General features: G+C 46.3%; 1 long non-coding RNA gene across 1 annotated transcript in view; it reads left to right on the top strand.

The window, feature by feature from the left end:
* LOC138680918 (uncharacterized) overlaps window positions 1-10,979 on the top strand; it is a 60,782-nt gene extending 49,803 nt beyond the window's left edge. The window contains exon 3 of the long non-coding RNA XR_011321834.1: window positions 10,430-10,979. This is a non-coding gene — a long non-coding RNA (uncharacterized lncRNA). The remainder of the gene's footprint in view (window positions 1-10,429) is intronic.
* The last annotated feature ends 7,996 nt before the right edge of the window (window positions 10,980-18,975 follow it).

The raw sequence follows: 18,975 nt of genomic DNA, 5'->3' as shown, positions 1-18,975 counted from the left end.
GGATCAGTCGTTGAAGGGCTTCTTGAGTAGGCTTATGTGTAGTAGCCTTCGTCCAATATCCAGGTCCCCATTTGGTAGACATAATCTGATCGAGTTCACGTAGGATGTTCATTTCCAGTACTACAGGCACATCTTCCTTGATAGGCTCAGGGACTAGCAGGATCCCTTTTCTCCCATTGTCTTGCCCACAGATTCGAATATTCATCCACACGACCCCTGTGGCCAGGATCGGTTGTTGGTTGGCAGCAAACAACCGGATCAATGTCTCTTTTTCTGGCTTGACTAGGTCCTGGAAATGCTGCTTGAAATACGCTTCTGGCATCGTTGTCACTTGTGACCCGGTATCTATCAGGCAATACACTAGAACTCCTTCGAATTCAGCACGTAGGATGGGGCTCCCAGCAAGCAAGTGTTCGATATGATATGGAGCGGCCTCTCTCCTCGCCGCCCCCGCAGAGTGCCGCACTACTGCGGGGGTTGGTAGTTTAACGGCGGCTTCCGCTGGCCTTGAGTATATTTCCGACAGTCTCTGGCAAGGTGCCCCCTTCCTCCACATTCCCAGCATTGGATGCTGTTGTGAATTCTGTTGTCGGGCTCCCTCCTGTGGTCATGAATGGTACTTCGGCTGGTTCTGTCCATGGACTTCCTCTGGTGGGTGTTTCTGAGTTTCCTTCCACAGGTGACGAGGTTAATTCGTTAGTGGGCTGCTCTATTTAACTCCACTTAGATCTTTGCTCCTGGCCACCTGTCAATGTTCCAGTATTGGTCTAGTTCACTCCTGGATCGTTCTTGTGACCTGTCTTCCCTGCAGAAGCTAAGTTCCAGCTTGTATTTCTTTGGTTTGCTATTTTTCTGTCCAGCTTGCTATTTTTTGTTGTCTTGCTTGCTGGAAGCTCTGGGACGCAGAGGGAGCGCCTCCGCACCGTGAGTCTGTGCGGAGGGTCTTTTTTACGCCCTCTGCGTGGTCTTTTTGTAGGTTTTTGTGCTGACCGCAAAGTAACCTTTCCTATCCTCGGTCTGTTCAGTTAGTCGGGCCTCACTTTGCTAAATCTATTTAATCTCTGTGTTTGTATTTTCATCTTACTCACAGTCATTATATGTGGGGGGCTGCCTTTTCCTTTGGGGAATTTCTCTGAGGCAAGGTAGGCTTTATTTTCCTATCTTCAGGGCTAGCTAGTTCCTTAGGCTGTGCCGAGTTGCATAGGGAGCGTTAGGCGCAATCCACGGCTATTTCTAGTGTGTTTGATAGGATTAGGGATTGCGGTTAGCAGAGTTCCCACGTCCCAGAGCTCGTCCTTAATTATCAGTAACTATCAGGTCATTCCGTGTGCTCTTAACCACCAGGTCCATTATTGTCCTGACCACCAGGTCATAACAGTACAGGTGGCCCAAAGTACTAATGCATCTCAATAGAGGGATAAGAGAAGTTCTGAGACCATTTTTTTTTCTTTGCAGTGTGTTTTGTCTCTCTTTTCCCCTTTACCTCTGGGTGGTTCAGGACATAGGTGTAAACATGGACATTCAAGGTCTGTCCTCTTGTATGGATAATCTCACTGCAAGGGTACAAAACATTCAAGATTTTGTGGTTCAGAATCCGATGTTAGAGCCTAGGATTCCAATTCCTGATTTGTTTTTTGGTGATAGATCTAAGTTCTTGAATTTCAAAAATAATTGTAAATTGTTTCTTGCTTTGAAACCTCGCTCCTCATCCGGCATTGCGTGATGTTGATGCGTTTTTCCTGGCGCTTGGATTACTTTATGACGAACCTAATTCAGTGGATCAGGCAGAGAAGATCTTGCTGGCTCTGTGTCAGGGTCAGGATGAAGCGGAGATATATTGTCAGAAGTTTAGAAAGTGGCATGTGCTCACTCAGTGGAATGAATGTGCCCTGGCAGCAATCTTCAGAAAGGCTCTCTCTGAAGCCCTTAAGGATGTCATGGTGGGATTTCCCATGCCTGCTGGTCTGAATGAGTCTATGTCCTTGGCCATTCAGATCGATCGACGCTTGCGTGAGCGTAAACCTGTGCACCATTTGGCGGTACTATGCAATGTGATAGGACTTTGACCAGAGCTGAACGGCAAAAACACAGACGTCAGAATGGGCTATGTTTTTACTGTGGTGATTCCACTCATGCTATCTCCGATTGTCCTAAGCACACTAAGCGGTTCGCTAGGTCTGCCACCATTGGTACGGTACAGTCTAAATTTCTATTGTGTGTTACTCTGACTTGCTCTTTGTCATCCTATTCTGTTATGGCATTTGTGGATTCAGGCGCTGCCCTGAATTTGATGGACTTGGAGTTTGCTAGGCGCTGTGGTTTTTTCTTGGAGCCCTTGCAGTATCCTATTCCATTGAGAGGAATTGATGCTACGCCTTTGGCCAAGAATAAGCCTCAGTACTGGACCCAATTGACCATGTGCATGGCTCCTGCACATCAGGAGGATATCCGCTTTCTGGTGTTGCATAATCTGCATGATGTGGTCGTTTTGGGGTTGCCATGGCTACAGGTTCATAATCCAGTATTGGACTGGAAATCTATGTCTGTGTCCAGCTGGGGTTGCCAGGGGGTACATGGTGATGTTCCATTTTTGTCTATTTCGTCTTCCACTCCTTCTGAAGTTCCAGAGTTTTTGTCGGATTATCGGGACGTATTGGATGAGCCCAAAGCCAGTGCCCTACCTCCTCATAGGGATTGCGATTGTGCAATTAATTTGATTCCTGGTAGTAAGTTTCCTAAGGGCCGATTGTTCAATTTATCTGTGCCAGAACATGCCGCTATGCGGAGTTATATAAAGGAATCCTTGGAGAAGGGTCATATTCGCCCGTCGTCATCACCGTTAGGAGCAGGGTTCTTTTTTGTGGCCAAGAAGGATGGTTCTTTGAGACCTTGTATTGATTACCGCCTTCTTAATAAAATTACAGTCAAATTTCAGTATCCTTTGCCGTTGCTGTCTGATTTGTTTGCTCGTATTAAAGGGGCTAGTTGGTTCACCAAGATAGATCTTCGAGGGGCGTATAATCTTGTGCGTATTAAACAAGGAGATGAATGGAAAACAGCATTTAATACGCCCGAGGGCCATTTTGAGTACCTAGTTATGCCATTCGGGCTTTCCAATGCTCCATCAGTATTTCAGTCCTTTATGCATGACATCTTCCGAGAGTACCTGGATAAATTCCTGATTGTGTATTTGGATGATATTTTGGTCTTTTCGGATGATTGGGAGTCTCATGTGAAGCAGGTCAGAATGGTGTTCCAGGTCCTGCGTGCGAATTCCTTGTTTGTGAAGGGGTCAAAGTGTCTCTTTGGAGTTCAGAAGGTTTCATTTTGGGGGTTCATTTTTTCCCCTTCTACTATCGAGATGGACCCTCTTAAAGTCCAGGCCATTTACGATTGGACTCAGCCGACATCTGTGAAGAGCCTGCAAAAGTTCCTTGGCTTTGCTAATTTTTATCGGCGCTTCATCGCTAATTTTTCTACTGTTGCTAAACCGTTGACTGATTTGACCAAGAAGGGTGCTGATGTGGTCAATTGGTCTTCTGCAGCTGTAGAGGCTTTTCAGGAGTTGAAGCGTCGTTTTTCTTCTGCCCCTGTGTTGTGCCAGCCAGATGTTTCGCTCCCGTTTCAGGTTGAGGTTGATGCTTCTGAGATTGGAGCAGGGGCTGTTTTGTCGCAAAGAAGTTCTGATGGCTCGGTGATGAAGCCATGTGCTTTCTTTTCTAGAAAGTTTTCGCCTGCTGAGCGTAATTATGATGTTGGTAATCGTGAGTTGTTGGCCATGAAGTGGGCATTCGAGGAGTGGCGTCATTGGCTTGAAGGAGCCAAGCATCGCGTGGTGGTCTTGACAGATCACAAGAATTTGACTTATCTTGAGTCTGCCAAACGGTTGAATCCGAGACAGGCTCGATGGTCGTTATTTTTCTCCCGTTTTGATTTTGTGGTTTCGTACCTTCCGGGCTCTAAGAATGTGAAGGCTGATGCCCTGTCAAGGAGTTTTGTGCCTGACTCTCCGGGTGTTCCTGAGCCGGCGGGTATTCTCAAAGAGGGGGTAATTTTGTCTGCCATCTCCCCTGATTTGCGGCGGGTGCTGCAAAAATTTCAGGCTGATAGACCTGACCGTTGCCCAGCGGAGAAACTGTTTGTCCCTGATAGATGGACTAGTAGAGTTATCTCTGAGATTCATTGTTCAGTGTTGGCTGGGCATCCTGGAATCTTTGGTACCACAGATTTGGTGGCTAGATCCTTTTGGTGGCCGTCTTTGTCACGGGATGTGCATTCTTTTGTGCAGTCCTGTGGGACTTGTGCTCGGGCTAAGCCCTGCTGTTCTCGTGCCAGTGGGCTGCTTTTGCCCTTGCCGGTCCCGAAGAGGCCCTGGAAGCATATTTCTATGGATTTTATTTCGGATCTCCCCGTCTCTCAAAAGATGTCGGTCATTTGGGTGGTTTGTGATCGCTTTTCTAAAATGGTCCATTTGGTACCTTTGTCTAAATTGCCTTCCTCCTCTGATTTGGTGCCATTATTTTTCCAGCATGTGGTTCGTTTACATGGTATCCCGGAGAACATCGTTTCTGACAGAGGTTCCCAGTTTGTTTCGAGGTTTTGGCGTTCCTTTTGTGCAAGGATGGGCATTGAATTGTCTTTTTCCTCGGCTTTCCATCCTCAGACAAATGGCCAAACCGAACGAACTAATCAAACTTTGGAAACATATCTGAGATGCTTTGTTTCTGCTGATCAGGATGATTGGGTGTCCTTTAGCCGTTGGCTGAGTTCGCCCTTAATAATCGGGCCAGCTCGGCTACTTTGGTTTCGCCGTTTTTCTGCAATTCTGGTTTCCATCCTCGTTTCTCTTCAGGGCAGTTTGAGTCTTCGGACTGTCCTGGTGTAGATACTGTGGTGAATAGGTTGCAGCAGATTTGGACTCATGTGGTGGACAATTTGACATTGTCCCAGGAGAAGGATCAACGTTTCGCTATCTGCCGGCGCTGTGTGGGTCCCCGACTTCGTGTTGGGGATTTGGTTTGGTTGTCGTCTCGTTATGTTCCTATGAAGGTTTCCTCTCCTAAGTTTAAGCCTCGTTTCATTGGTCCGTATAAGATTTCTGAGGTTATCAATCCTGTGTCATTTCGTTTGGCCCTTCCTGCTTCTTTTGCCATCCATAATGTGTTCCATAGGTCGTTATTGCGGAGATACGTGGCACCTGTGGTTCCATCCGTTGATCCTCCTGCCCCGGTGTTGGTTGAGGGGGAGTTGGAGTATGTGGTGGAGAAGATTTTGGATTCTCGTGTTTCGAGACGGAAACTCCAGTACCTGGTCAAGTGGAAGGGTTATGGTCAGGAAGATAATTCCTGGGTTTTTGCCTCTGATGTTCATGCTGCCGATCTGGTTCGTGCCTTTCATTTGGCTCATCCTGGTCAGCCTGGGGGCTCTGGTGAGGGTTCGGTGACCCCTCCTCAAGGGGGGGGTACTGTTGTGAATTCTGTTGTCAGGCTCCCTCCTGTGGTCATGAATGGTACTTTGGCTGGTTCTGTCCATGGACTTCCTCTGGTGGGTGTTTCTGAGTTTCCTTCCACAGGTGACGAGGTTAATTCGTTAGTGGGCTGCTCTATTTAACTCCACTTAGATCTTTGCTCCTGGCCACCTGTCAATGTTCCAGTATTGGTCTAGTTCACTCCTGGATCGTTCTTGTGACCTGTCTTCCCTGCAGAAGCTAAGTTCCAGCTTGTATTTCTTTGGTTTGCTATTTTTCTGTCCAGCTTGCTATTTTTTGTTGTCTTGCTTGCTGGAAGCTCTAGGACGCAGAGGGAGCGCCTCCGCACCGTGAGTCGGTGCGGAGGGTCTTTTTTGCGCCCTCTGCCTGGTCTTTTTGTAGGTTTTTGTGCTGACCGCAAAGTAACCTTTCCTATCCTCGGTCTGTTCAGTTAGTCGGGCCTCACTTTGCTAAATCTATTTAATCTCTGTGTTTGTATTTTCATCTTACTCACAGTCATTATATGTGGGGGGCTGCCTTTTCCTTTGGGGAATTTCTCTGAGGCAAGGTAGGCTTTATTTTCCTATCTTCAGGGCTAGCTAGTTCCTTAGGCTGTGCCGAGTTGCATAGGGAGCATTAGGCGCAATCCACGGCTATTTCTAGTGTGTTTGATAGAATTAGGGATTGCGGTTAGCAGAGTTCCCACGTCCCAGAGCTCGTCCTTAATTATCAGTAACTATCAGGTCATTCCGTGTGCTCTTAACCACCAGGTCCATTATTGTCCTGACCACCAGGTCATAACAGGATGCCTCCTCCTCGCCGGGGGGTACCTCGAGCCTGTCCTCGTGCCTCCAATGCCTGACGAGAGGGGGCTTGCTCCCACTGATCCCTTATCGGTCGGGCTGAAGTATGGTTGTATGGTTGCATGAGTACGGTGTGTCAGACTGTTGTACTTCCCCCACTCTTAGCTCCATCTGGGTCAGTTTCTCTTGCACGTTGACAAGGGACCGCTGCAAGTCTTGCACCACCTGGACCAGCACCTCCTGATGGTTTGGGTCCCCTCTGGTATTGGCGCATCACCCCAGACGCATAGCTTTCTTCTTTACTTCGGGCCACTGTTTCCGCCAGGATTTGACGAAATGTAAAGCCGGATCTGCCTGGTCCCGTTCTGACAGTGCTCGCCTCAAGGATGTGCTGTGCAGTCCCAGAATGAATTGCTCCCGGAGTATCCGGTCTTTAGAGCCCATGCCGCCAAATCCATCTGCCTCCTTCCTCTGCACCTCTGCTAACACTTCTTGCAGTGCTGTTGCATACTGAGAAATTCCTTCTTCTTCCCGCTGCCGCCTAGAGAAAAATTTGGCGCGAAGGTGTCCGGCGCTAGCAGTCTCGCCGTAGATCTCTTCCAGGAACTTCACTAGCTCCTTCAGGGTACTGCGGGTGAGTTCTGGTTGTAGGCAGACGTTTCTATGGGCTTCTCCCTCTAGGGCAGTTAACGCAATGTCCACTTCAAGGTCTGGGCTGATGTTATAAATTTTCAGGGTGCTTTGCAGCCGGGACACCCAGTCGGACAGTGGCATATTCTTGCCGTCAAACTTTGGTAGCACACTAAATATGGTGCCCATAGGGAGTGTCCTTGCAGGGGTTCCACCAATGCCCACAGCATCTCCATTAACATTATCATTCCCGCCATTGCTGTCTGCTGCCTCCATCTTGGTGACAGTACCCTGCTCGCAGCGCCACTTGAAGCGATGGCCGGGGGACCACCACGGTGCAGGAAGACTACTGAACACAAGATGAGGTGCAAACAACAAAGGGTAGATTTATTGGAAGGCAAGGAAGGAAGGGAACGAGGAAGATGCAAACAAGGGTTTACAATGGCAAAAGACAATGTACATGTGTTATCTTTCCTGTAAAATAGCACGGTGCTACAACTATTACAGACTCAGAATATGTCTCACAAGCAAGTTTAAACAATTAACAAATAACGATGCTACTCTATGTATAACCTCCCTGGCCTTTGCTAAGTAGGCCACACGGCTCCCGTGTACTGACTACTGACGCCTACACTAGGCCCTAACAGGTGCACCAAACAGGAACAGACTCACGGTGATGTTGGGGACTCAGGTCCAGTCCCAGGGGGGGCCCCAGAAGTCCAATAGGTGGTGCGCATGGCTTTCTGTCAGCTCTGTGAAACGTGGTCTTCTCCTTGCTTCTGGATCCTAGGGATGCTCCTGGAAACTGTAAGTCCCTTTCTCAGTATCTTCGTGGCTTCACAAACTAGCACAGAACAGCCACCTTTGCTGTACCCAGAAAAGTCTTGCAAATTTCACAAGTAAACTTCATCCCAAGCTGTGGAACCTTTCTTGTAGCAAACAGCACACAGTTCTCTCCAGCAGCTTCAACTCACACACACAGTTCAGGCTCAACTCCTCCCCTTATCCTAGGGCAGTTTATCTTCACCGTCTATAGCAAGGGGAAGCAGGACATTCCATCGCACCAGACAAGGGGGTGCTGTCTCTTAAAGTGGCAGCGTGTTACTGTCCATAACAGCACTACCCTCTTACATATACACTGCACAGTACCACTCCCCCTGTATATATACACTGCACAGTACCACTCCCCCTGTATATATACACTGCACAGTACCACTTCCCCTGTATATACATACTGCACATTACCACTCCCCCTGTATATATACACTACACAGTACCACTCCCCCTGTATATATACACTGCACAGTACCACTCCCCCTGTATATATACACTGCACAGTACCACTCCCCCTGTATATATATACTGCACATTACCACTCCCCCTGTATATATACACTACACAGTACCACTCCCCCTGTATATATACACTGCACAGTACCACTCCCCCTGTATATATACACTGCACAGTACCACTTCCCCTGTATATATATATACTGCACATTACCACTCCCCCTGTATATATACACTACACAGTACCACTCCCCCTGTATATATACACTGCACAGTACCACTCCCCCTGTATATATACTGTACACTGCACAGTACCACTCCCCCTGTATATATACACTGCACAGTACCACTCCCCCTGTATATATACACTGCACAGTACCACTCCCCTGTATATATACACTGCACAGTACCACTCCCACTGTATATATACACTGCACAGTACTACTCCCCTGTATATATACACTGCACAGTACTACTCCCCTGTATATATACACTGCACAGTACCACTCCTCCTGTATATATACACTGCACAGTACCACTCCTCCTGTCCTGTATATACACTGCACAGTACCACTCTTCCTGTCCTGTATATATACACTGCACAGTACCACTCCTCCTGTCCTGTATATAAACACTGCACAGTACCACTCCTCGTCTCCTGTATATATACACTGCAGAATTTACAATAGCTATCACTCATGTAAGAAGTGAAATCTGGCATTGTACTATACCTATATTTCTCTGCTGTATTTGGGCATCATGATTCGTGGTATGTGTTAAGGGGGGGCCCACTTAGACTCGTTCGCCCGGAGTCCTCAAATACCTGGAGCCGGCACTGCTACCAGGTCTTTTTCATTAACGGTTTTGCCCAGAGTTTTAGAATTAAGCACATAGTTATACATCTTATTACTTCTACCCAAGTGCATGACCTTACAATTATCCCCATTAAAGCTCATTTGCCATTTATCAGCCTAAGCTTCTAGTTTACATAAATCATCCTGTAATATAAAATTGTCCTCCTCTGTATTGTGTCATCTGCAAATATTGAAATTCTACTCTGAATGCCCCCTACAAGGTCATTAATAAATATGTTAAAAAGAAGAGGGCCCAATACTGACCCCTGTGGTACCCCACTGCTAACCGCGACCCAGTCCGAGTGTGCTCCATTAATAACCACCCTTTGTTTCCTATCCCTGAGCCAGCTCTCAACCCACTCACACATATTTTCCCCTATCCTCATTATTCTCATTTTATGTATCAACCTTTTGTGTGGCACCGTATCAAAAGCTTTTGAAAAGTCCATATACACTACGTCCACTGCATTCCCTTAGTCCAGTCCGGAACTTACCGCTTCATAGACATTGATCAGATTAGTCTGACATGAACGGTCCCTAGTAAACCCGTGCTGATACTGGGTCATGAGGTTTTTCCTCTTCAGATACTCCAGTATAGCATCCCTTAGAATGCCCTCCAGGATTTTACCCACAGTAGAGGTTAAGCTTACTGGCCTATAATTTCCGAGTTCAGTTTTTGTCCCCTTTTTGAATATTGGCACCACATTTGCTATACGCCAGTCCTGTGGTACAGACCCTGTTAATATGGAGTCTTTAAAGATTAAAAATAATGGTCTATCAATGACTGTACTTAATTCCTGCAGTACTCGAGGGTGTATCCAATCCGGGCCCGGAGATTTGTCAATTTTAGTGATATTTAGACGCCGCCATACTTCCTGCTGGGTTAAGCAGGTGACATTTAATGGGGAATTTTTGATCATATTGTCTGACGTGAGATTTTATTGTGTAAATACTGATGAAAAAAAGTCATTTAGCATATTGGCTTTTTCCTCATCCTCATCCACCATTTCACCTAGACTATTTTTAAGGGGGCCAACACTATCATATTTTAGTGTCTTACTATTTATGTAATTAAAGAATATTTGGGGATTATTTTTACTCTCTCTGGCAATGAGTCTCCGTCTCAATTTTTGTTGAGTTGATTTGCTTTTTACAGAATTTACTAAATTGTCTTTATTTATTTAATGCCTCATCACTACCTACTTCCTTTAAATCTCTAAATGCTTTCTTTTTGTCACTTATTGCTCCCCTTACAACTCTATTTAGCCATATTGGTTTACTCCTATTTCTAGCATGTTTATTCCCATACGGTATATACTGTGCACAGGTCCTATCCAGGATGCTAATAAACGTCTCCCATTTTCTTTGTGTGTTTTAATGTCTCAGGATATCGTCCCAGTTAATTGCACCAAGATGATCTCTCATCCGTTGGAAATTTGCCCTCCTGAAATTTAGTGCCCATCATTCGGGTACCTGTTCTAAGACAAGAGTGAGAGGACTTTGCCAGCAAGCTATAGGCAGCAGGGACATCGCATACTAGCGCGAGTAGGAAAGCTTACGGACCTCACCTGGGAGAGGGATCACCTTTGCCTCCAGGTCGGCCGGACCACATCACCACCTGTGCCTGGTATCCTGGACTGTGGACTGCTTCTACCAGTATACCAGGTAAAGACTTTACAACTCTGTGTCCTTCACTTATTTGCCAGCATACACCATCCTTGCCATACCTGGGAGAGGGATCACCTTTGCCTCCAGGTCGGCAGGACCACATCACCACCTGTGCCTGGTATCCTGGACTGTGGACTGCTTCTACCAGTATACCAGGTAAAGACTTTACAACTCTGTGTCCTTCACTTATTTGCCAGCATACACCATCCTTGCCATATTCTTTGGGAATCCTGGGGACCCTGCTTCACCTGTGGGAAGTGTTACCATCTTGCTGCAAGAACATCACCCCAGAGGACCCCTTTAAGCAGTGTCGGTCCCACTGACCGAGAACCACAGGTGGCGTCATGAATAAACTTTATTACCAAATTCCCTTTAAAGACTTTACCCCTTTTAAGTGAGCGCCCAGGGTCACGGACCAGGTCACAGCCACCGTGACATCCCCTTTAAGAGTGACCGGACCCGGTACCAAGTATCCCCATTGCCCTGGTGGGCAACTCAGATGTAAGAAGAGGGACTGGCCTGAAGGTATCTCTCTTGTGCCGGTTCCGGAACTGTTGGGGCTGTCTCCTCTGTTGTCCGGGGGAAAGCTTAAAAACCTAGTCCGACCTTTCCACTTGGCAGCAGGGGGCGTGGCTAAGCTAAAAAGGCCTGAGCGCGCGTGGAAGCAGTTAGTCCTGGTGGGAACAAGCAGCGCATAGCAAGGAACAGTTGCTCCGTCCTCTGAGCACCGTGACAGCGCAGACCCGCGCGATAGATTCCCTGCGACCAGATACAGAGACTGTGATGAGAAACGTGCCATGTGCCCGGTGGCTCCTCCAGCTGAAGGTGCGAAATGCTCCAGGCCAGTAAGTTCTGCACGTGCCGCCTAGGAAGGACTGGGTGACTCACTGGGAACTGTGCCTCATCTCACCCGCTTATATCTGTGGAGTTGGAGATTGCACTTCATACCACACAACAAACCCTGGACTCAGAACCCCGTCCAAGTCGACAGGACCCACCATCACCGCCGGACATCAGATCATCAATGCCTTCAGGACGACACCAGACTCATCACGCGCTAACTGTGTTGGCACCACCGTTTGAACCAAAGACTCTACAGTCAGGCAGCCGCCGGACCAATAAGTTAACCCTCAAAGAACTGCTGTATTGCGTATTGTTGTTGTTTAACTCACCCTGCACATCATCTGTGTTTATCCCACCTGCTGTAATCCTATTTACCCCTTCCTCTCACTGCGTGGAGTAACCCCCTGTTCAAATTAAATTGTAACGGATCCTGGGTAATAATGATGCGGGGAGAGCTGCACACAGCAGCAACGGAGCTGAGCTAAACGCCGGGTACTAACCTGGTAACCAACAGGAGTGAGAGGAGGTCAGCGGGCGGAGCCAGATTCCAGGGAAAAGAGAAGGGATAAACACCAGAAAGTTACTAAACAAGCAAAGATTGGAGCCAGGAGATCACGAGGTACCAATAGGGTGATTGTCAGAAGCAAAGCCAGATGTCAGAAATCCAGAATAGCAAACAGAGTAACACACGGAGAGCAAGATAAACACAGTGCACACCGGGCACACACTTCAGGGGTCAGCACACAAACCAAAGCAGAACGTATGGCTGACAGCAAAAACTAGCTAGGAGTGAGTATAAATACCCTTCCCATCTTGAAAAAGAGGCCAACAATATTAACCCTGAGAGAACAGGACATTAATCATGTCCTAACCATGACAAAAATATAATTAACCCTAGGTCTGCTTTCTGACCGTTACTGCATTCCGCTACCTGCTAACAGTGACACCATTCTAAAAACTGCACCCCTCAAAATAATTTCCAAATTGGGGTGAACACCCAAATAAACCCTCACTAGAAGACCATAAAATTTAACTTTTATTCCTATTAATTAAAATAAAGTATAAACAAAGGGTATAAAATGTTCTGTTCATAATCTATCTCAAAAGTCTGCAGTTATTTTATGCAGTATTCCTGTTAATTAATATTTATAAAGTGTAAAGCACCCGGTATGCTAATACATATTGGCAGAATAGGACAACAAATTTTAGCACCAGCTTTAGCACCAGTCCCTCCTACTTAGAATCAGGAGGAGAGGGGCATATGGATTTGGGAGCGCAGAATTCACTGGATTTTATTTGAGGGTGTAGGGAGGAGAGCCAAGCTAACGGTCTCTCTTGCGAGTGTCTGAGCCGGAACTGTCCAGGATGTCACCATTGTTTCAGGGGGAAGAAATTTTTGACCGGAGCAGTTCGGGACACCTGACTGATGGGGGCGGGTCCAACATAAATAGCAGTCTGAACGGGAAGACGACACGCTTGGCGGGGAACGAGCTTGTTAGTAGTGAGACAGTTGACTCCCTCTCGACAGACCCATGCCAGCTAGGCGTGTGTGTATTCCCAGCTAGCAAGACTGCTGACACATTCTACCCTCAGCCCAGAGAGACATCCACACCGGGTAGTGACCAGGATAGAGTGCATACCTTGGCTCCGCTCACCTCCGCAGACGCTTCGCTTAGTCCCATCCTTGTGGTGCCTGCCAAGGTCCAGCCCGTGCCTGTGGCTGTGTCCGTTGGACTATGTGCTTCTACTGCGGCTTTGTTTACTGAACTTTCTGCTTCTTCCACTGTGCCACCGACCATCATCTCTATCCCACCATGTGCCCGGATCAGGAGATCACGTGCCGAAAGACCCGGAAGATTTGTCATCGCAAGGAGACAGTGCATCGCCCTTCTGCGGGAGCAGATCGGAGACATCTGTGGCGCCGCCAAGGGATTTTCCAGCCACCTTCCTCCACTGCACAGAGACTGATAAGTTAACCTGTTACTATTTTCTGCATTTCACTTTCTCCATTTGCAAGTTCACATCCTTTACCCACCCGCGTGTACTATCACTGTTTGATATAAAGAACCTGTTAACCCTTGCTCTGCCTCCTATGTGTCACTGCGTCCTGTGCACCTGCAACCTACTACAAGGGGGCGGGAGCTATGTCGCTTTACCAGAGTCTTTGTTCTACCAGTAACATGTGAACCGTCTATAATATAACAAGAAGAGCAAGTGTATGCACAGAAATTGGAATCACCACACCATGTTATAGCAATATAATAAATCTTTTATTCAAAGAACAACGTAAACAAAACATTTAAAAACATCTAAAAACAGAAAGGACATAAAGGGTCCATGAATACAATATATAGCATAAATACTGCAAGTACGCCAATGTCCCACACAGCTTAATCTAGAATTTTACCACAGTTAGGCATAAGAACACACCTATTGCTGACAGCTCTTTCCCACCCCACATATACACTCCAAAAAATGTCTAGGAGCCTAATACCATATAGGAACTAATGCCCGAATATAGGTGGGTAGGGAAGAAACTGAATATACAGACACTAGTCCCACTGCATCCACCTCCCAAGGGTGGTGAAAAGGGTCTTACCTAGCCCTAGTGCGGTAACCAATGCCAGTGACCATAACCAGCAGGTGTATCAGAATAATGAAGCTGTGTGGGTGCTCAGACCCACGCGTATCGACGCTCAAGGCGTCTTCCTCAAGGTCGCTCTAACAGTTAACCTGCTGGTTATGGTCACTGGCATTGGTTACCGCACTAGGGCTAGGTAAGACCCTTTTCACCACCCTTGGGAGGTGGATGCAGTGGGACTAGTGTCTGTATATTCAGTTTCTTCCCTACCCACCTATATTCGGGCATTAGTTCCTATATGGTATTAGGTTCCTAGACATTTTTTGAAGTGTATATGGGGGGTGGGAAAGAGCTGTCAGCAATAGGTGTGTTCTTATGCCTAACTGTGGTAAAATTCTAGATTAAGCTGTGTGGGACATTGGCGTATTTGCAGTATTTATGCTATATATTGTATTCATGGACCCTTTATGTCCTTTCTGTTTTTAGATGTTTTTAAATGTTTTGTTTACGTTGTTCTTTGAATAAAAGATTTATTATATTGCTATAACATGGTGTGGTGATCCCAATTTCTGTGCATACACTTGCTCTTCTTGTTATATTATACTGTTCGTTGGTATGCACATGGTGATCCCCCCCTTTATATTGTAAGATTTGATGGTGCCCGCTCATACACAAGTACTTAGATGTGAACCGTCTATAGTTCCAGTGACAGATGACGGACCTGAGAGGGGGCTGGTTTTGTGCGGACTAAATTAGGGTTTTTATTGGAAACATTTTGGGGTACATAATAATTTTTGATCGCTTCCAGAATAAGGCTCGATCACATTCTTGTGTTATACGCTGGACACTTACTTGGGGGTTTCTGTGTAAATGCCACAAAAATGCAATTCAGATGAAACCCTTAACGTAATGAACCACCATGAAGCAGATGGAGACACTTCAAACTCTGTTTGGCATCTGCTCTTGCAATATACATCTTTTGGCATGCACAGATCTGTGGTCACCCACACTTGTGCGCTAAAAAGACGCCTAAAATTATGGGAAACTGTCAGAAGACCGACCTGTCCAAAGTGACTCCATCTGCCTCATAAGTGAGCGGTTCTGTTGAGAGTTTTGTCTGAATCGTGGTTTTTGGGAATTTACATGGAAACTGACATAAATGCTCAGCAGAGAGCGCAGGATAAATGTGAGCCGAGCCTTATTCAAATTTTTGAGCGATAGAATGAACAAATAGACAGCAGTGCAGGAATAGTTCTTATTTTTATTTTTGCATGGTCCACTGTGCGGTATAAGTGATAAGGCAGATTTATTCTGTGAAAGGTTAAACTAAGAAAAATTAAAGCAGGCTTCATTTTGTGCTTTTCAACTCCATCTTGCTGTTTTGAGATAACTTTTTGTTACTAAGCAAAAGTGCATAGTTGTTATGAGACCTTGATTATTCCAGCCCGAAACAAGATATGACACTGAGGATGTATTGTTCTACGGGACCTTGACGTGCAGGCTGTTCCTGCATTCTTATAGGTTAAGAACTGTGAGCGTGTTCTTATGTTGATTGGTTGAAGTGTAACTTGTTAAGATTATGAAAAATGTGACACAATAAACGGGGCTCAGAGATCTGCTCGATCCCCCCAAACAGAGACACACGTCTCCGTCTGGTCATTTTCAGTTGCCGGCAACGCCCTGTGGATCAATTTGAAAATCACTGTGTTAACCATGAAGGGTCACATCAGGTCCTCCCTCAACAGCTTGGCGCCAAATGTGGGGCCCCAAACAGGAACGCTTCTGCCCCCCGGAGGACAACAAGACAAAGGACCCTCGGACCGGACACAGGGACTGGAAAATTGGGACTGATCATCCCCCACAACAACCACGGTAAGTTGGCAGTTATACTGTTCAAATTGACCGTTTGGTGTGGTTTTCCTGTGTTTGTTGCTGCAAAGAGGATCTGAGGTTTGTCCCCGATGGTGGGGTGATTCTTGGGTGGAATTATATAGAGGTGTAGTTCCATTGGGGGCCCAGTGCTCGAACTGTACCTCATAAGGGACGGACACCCCAGATTGACCAGTGATTGTAATTCTCTTTATAGTCAAAATATCTTGAAATCCTGATCACTGTTAGAATCAGGCGTGGTGAGGTGATCGAAGATTGGGTAGGATACGTAACTCAGGAATATATAGATATATATATGTATATGTCCAGGGGTATCCAGAGGGAATAGTCTGAGATGCCCTCCTCCTTTCACTGAGTACCGCGTTTTTGGGGTTGTCCCAGTGGGGGACAGGTAGACCTGGTGGAACAGACTATACGGTCGCTCTAGTACTGTGCACAACTGAAGTAAGGATATTTAGCTCTAAAGGAGAATCAGTTTCCATGGAAGAAAAAGAAGAATTTGTTTGATGAAGGTTTTGTAGAAATTAATTAAGTCTGAGAACGGCTGCATTCTGTTTCTGTGTGAAATTTCTAAAAACCTGATGGGAGGGGTGAATTAAACCGCTTCGTGATTTGCTTGTGATTTTCTCCTCTCTGTTCTTATCTCTGTTGAGCCTCGGATGGAGGGGGCATGTAGCTGCACTCAAGATTCTCTGTATATTCTGTCCTTGGTGTAGTACGCGCTGGGAGATCTGTGTTTTGTTTAAAGCAACAGTACTGTATTGAAGTAGAAAGAAATATTGTAAGTTGAAGTTGAAAGTTGAAAGTAAAATATGGTGCCTAGTTTTAGAAGGAAACTTGTAAGTGATTGTTTGGTTGTCAGTGTGATTGAAAGATTGGTAAAAGATTCACCTGCTTCAAGTTGAGTGATTGATATATAGCAAATTGAGGATCAACAGAGGAAGTGAGTTCTGATTGTTTCTGTTATTGTTACGTTGAAAAAGGAAAGCTGACTACTACTATGACAAAGATTGAGAAAGTGCTTGAGGGTAATGTGCCAGAGAAACAAACAGTTAAAATGATGATTTGGGACAGGGGGAGCTCCCTGCTAGATAATATGGTCCCTCCCCAGGAAATTAAGCCTCTCCTACCGACTCTAAGCTCTGTGCCCCTCAATCCCAAATCCCCAATATATCATGGGTTGCCAAAACTTAGTGCGCCCCCACCCTATGATCCTGACTGGTGGATTTGTGATGTATGTGGAGTTACTAATTCTCAGTGGAGAGAGGTATGTTACAATTGTGGAGAAAAAAGACCAGGAGTTGTAGCCTCCACCCCAGCTGTAAGCACACAGCCCATTCCTTATCCGTGGTCTGCGCAGCAGCAGTAGCAGACTTTAGCTTCTGCCCTCCTCCCCTACACAAATTCAATTCCCTACTCCAACCTTTTAACCCTATGTCTGGGAACCCCCCTCCCCAGCCCCGCCATGTTAATTCTCAGATCAAGAGCTTGTTTTAATTGGAGTAGATGGCAGACCCAATAAACATACTCTTACAAAACCCATCCCTGTGGGACCTTTCACTGAGGTTACTGCTCAGTTTGTAATCTCTCCCACATGTCCAGTAAATTTACTGGGGGCAGATTTATTATCACAGTTCTGCTCCAGCATACAATTCCATGATGATGGTCAGATGGTTCATACATTACAAAACCCTTACGCAGATGAACTCAATGAGATCTGTATCCTACACTCCCTTCCCACAGTTATTATGGCCCTGGTAGGCTCAGACCCTCCCCCAATAATGCCTGATGACCAGCACCTCACCCCATATCTCTCAGATATACCACCCAAACTTTGGTCAAAAGGGCCAGATGATATAGGGAAAATGCCTGTAGAACCAGTAAAAGTGTTTCTCAAACCTGGTGCCCCTTTTCTCAAAGTCCATCAATACCCTTTGAAACATGATCAGGAGCGGGGCCTTGAGGGGCAAATACAAACGTTACGCGATAATGGTGCCCTGGTATCCTGTGTTTCCCCATGTAACACGCCCTTGTTTGCCGTTAAGAAAAAGACCCCACCTGGCCAATCCCCTGTGTACCGGCTGGTACAAGATCTACGGGCAGTTAATGCAGCTACTGTTCTGGAAACTCTGGTGGTGCCTAATCCACATACTCTTTTGTCCCAGATACCTCAGGATGCTGCTTGGTTCACAGTCATCGACCTTGCCAATACCTTCTTCAGCATTCCATTACACCCAGATTGCCAGTTTCTGTTTGCATTAACTTATCAGGGATGACAATTGACGTGGACAGTTATGCCACAAGGGGCCCAAAACAGTCCCAATCAGTTTGCAACAAATATGGGCAAGTGCCTTTTACCCTGGCAGTTAGATCACCCCTATGTCACGCTGCTTCAGTATGTGGATGATCTTTCGTTGTGTGCACGAACAGAGCAGGAAGCCATTGCTGCCACTGTTAGCCTCCTCAAGTATCTGGCAGAGCTGAACTGTCGGGTTTTGGCCTCGAAACTTCAGTTCTGCCTTGGTCAAGTGATATTTTTGGGTCACTGTCTCCTTCAGGGTGTCAGACACCTCACAGAAGAAAGAAAGATAGCCATCAGCTCCCTTCCTTTTCCGAAAGATGATACTGAACTCCAGCATTTTCTTGGACTATGTAGCTATTGTCGTCAGTGGATACCGGACGCATCCCGCATAATGCAACCGCTTTACAATGCCTAAAAAGACGGTATAATGAACTATAAGGAAAGATCACCGGTTTGTATGGAAAGCCTTTATCATGCCTTCTCTGAATTAAAGCGGCTTATTGCTTCCGCCCCTGCCTTAGACATCCTGGACTATACTCGACCGTTCCATTTGTATGTGTCTGAGAATGAAGGACACGCAGCAGGGGTACTCACACAGTTGCATGACAATAGACAACGACCAGTGGGCTATTATTCGGCCCACCTCGA

This window comes from Ranitomeya imitator, chromosome 5 (genome assembly GCF_032444005.1).
Source record: "Ranitomeya imitator isolate aRanImi1 chromosome 5, aRanImi1.pri, whole genome shotgun sequence".
Lineage (NCBI taxonomy): Eukaryota > Metazoa > Chordata > Amphibia > Anura > Dendrobatidae > Ranitomeya > Ranitomeya imitator.
The sequence above is the reverse complement of the archived record's forward strand: the minus strand, read 5'-3'. Positions and strand labels throughout refer to the sequence as shown.